This window comes from Sorex araneus, chromosome 2 (genome assembly GCF_027595985.1).
Source record: "Sorex araneus isolate mSorAra2 chromosome 2, mSorAra2.pri, whole genome shotgun sequence".
In the NCBI taxonomy this organism is placed as follows: domain Eukaryota; kingdom Metazoa; phylum Chordata; class Mammalia; order Eulipotyphla; family Soricidae; genus Sorex; species Sorex araneus.
In genome coordinates this window covers 298,244,199-298,247,091 of record NC_073303.1, presented here as the reverse complement: position 1 = coordinate 298,247,091, position 2,893 = coordinate 298,244,199, and positions in this window count along the sequence as shown.

Here is a 2,893-nt window from a genome sequence, read left to right as displayed (position 1 = left end):
TAGTTGCTCCAGAATAAATGGAAGATGTAGGAAGCTTATCACCAAGCAAGGTATGTATGAAAAATTCTACACCTCTGACATGTGTTCAAAATTCAGAAGATAAATCAAAGATAAACATTTGAAAGAAGGCAGAACAAAAAAACTCACGTTAATTTTGAGGAACAAGGGAAAGATCAAAATTAATAAGAATGTCATGTTAACAATAATCAAATAAAATCTGAAATAGTTAAAATACTTTCGGACAATGGAGACTACAGATGTTAATAAAAAAATGGAGAGAAAAAGGGGAATTCCATGAAGAGGACAATCATATAAGATGATATTATAATATTTAATATGTATGCAACTAACAATACATTTACAAAATAAATGAGACAAAACCAACAGAACTGCAAATGGAAATAAAGAAATCAATCTTTTTTGCAGTTGAAGACGTTAACATTTCTCTTTCAGTAACTGACAGATTCTGCAGTCAAAAAGGCAGTAAGTGTATAGTTGAACTGAACAGTATCATAAATCAACTGAATCAAGTTGACATTTATAGAAGACTTCATACAACACAAGACTATACATTTTCCCCAAATCACATGTAAACTATAAAACACATATTAACCCATTTTAAAGAATAGAAATCATACCAAGTATTCTCTCAGACCACAATGGAATTAAACAGGACACTACTGAAAATCAGTGACAGAAATTTGAATGATGAATCTATAAACAAAATGATTTAACATCACATATTTATACTAATATGTGGATTAAAGAAGGTAAAGGGTAAATTTCTAAAACTCAATCTAAATGTCAAAACCTGTGACATGCAGCTTAACAATGCTATAATGGAGATTTATTTTAATAAATTATTATAATTAATGAAAAAATAGGTAATATAAATTTCCATCCTGGGAAAGCAGAGCATTGAAAACAAAGCTAGCAGAAGGAAAGAAACAATGAAAGATAGAATTAAATCCCATGTAGTTGAAACCAGAAATCAAAGAACCTAAATGCTGCTTCTTTAAAAAGAGAAACAAAATTGATGAACTGTAGTCAATCTAAGAAAAATAAAGAGACTACAGAAACTAAGTACTTTAAAAAGATACTTGACTTATGCTTTCATTTAATGGCAAATTGAAACAACAGTAGCATGCCATGTCTGATTCCAAAATCATGAAACAAATGTTAGTAAAGCTATAGAGCAGCGATAACTTTTGTTCAGTGATGAAGGGAATGAGAAGTGGAACGGCACTTGGGAAGAGAGTTTGGCAGTTTCTTGCAAAGCTAAAGATAGGCTCATTCTATAATCCAACAGCTAATCTCCCTGGTATCTACCCAAAGGAGTTGAAAACTCATGTTCATAGAAACTTAGCACAAAATATTTTTAGCTGCTTTATTCAAAATTGCCCTAAATCTGAAGCAACCAAAATCCTTTAGTAGGTGAATGGGTGAATGTACACATTCAGACAGTGGAATAATTTTAGTGATTAAAATATAAGCATCAAATCACAAAAAGGCATAATCTCTAATATCCAATAAATAAAAGAAGCTAGTCTGAAAAGGCTCTATCGAAATCTGCTTCTTAAAATGTTTTTAAAAACTATAATTCATTTCCCACCTTCTTTTCTTCCTTTGCTCCCTTCTCTTACTGGTTGGGTTCCTTGTCTCATCCTATTACTCCACATTTATGCAATTACCACCTTTGGGCCCTTTATAATAGTCTAGATGTGGCCATATGGCCCCCAGATGAGAGACATTGATCTATACTATTTCAACTCTATAATGGTCCGGAAAGACAAAACTATAAGGTCAGTAAAAAGACTGTCAGCAATTTCCAGGGATTGGTGGAGTGAAGAGTGATGAATCACAGAAACATTTGTTTTTAGATTGGTAAAACTATATGGTACTTCAAAGGTAGACACAAAATATTTCCAATTTTCTCAAAAAATATTAAACTGCACTGCCAGAGACCAGCCCCTAGTGAACAGGCCTGAGGTAGGGGTGCCATGAGAATTAAGGAAAGAGACAGAAATAAGAGAAAAATCCTGGGGCCAAGGGATTCACAGCCTTGTGGACGGAGCCCTGACTGTCCTCAGCTTACTGTATTTATTGATTAGAATCATTCAACATCAGGAGAACTACATTCTTTAGTTGGATTAAACTTTTACATATCTGAGGGTGTTGGTCAAATATAAATATAAACAGGTTTAGTTAAGCATAAATATAAACATGGGTTTGGTTGAACATAAACATAAAGAGATGTAAAATTGCTTACTTCAAGGTAAATTCTTCTAAAAGATCTGCCCAGGGCCAGCAAACTGGATTCTGGTCCCCAACAGAAGTAACTTTGAAGTAAACAATGCTAATAATAATAATGAATCAACATTGATTTATTAATTATAATAAATGTTTATGTAAGGTGTTACTGAGGGAAATTAAGTGCACTTGAGCTGGGAGTATCTTTATACTCTCTGCTCAATTTTTATGCAAACTTAAAAATGTTCTAAGAGTAAAATATATTGGTTAAAGTTAAAATATATTTCTTTCACCTTACAGTTCGGGTTAGTTCTGTTCTTAAAAGTTGTGCAATTCAGACTTTTCAAAACAATAAACATCATGACTTATAGAGCTAACAAACTTATTCTTTTGAAATAATTATCTCAGGGTCAGGGTTCTTTTTTTTTTTTTTGCTTTTTGGGTCACACCCGACAATGCACAGGGGTTACTCCTGGCTCATGCACTCAGGAATTACTCCTGACAGTGCTCGAGGGACCATATGGGATGCTGGGACTCGAACCCGGGTTGGCTGTGTGCAAGGCAAACACCTTACCTGCTGTGCTATTCGATCCAACCCCAAGTGTCAGGGTTCTTGTTTCAGATAGTCTTAATATCTATAGGA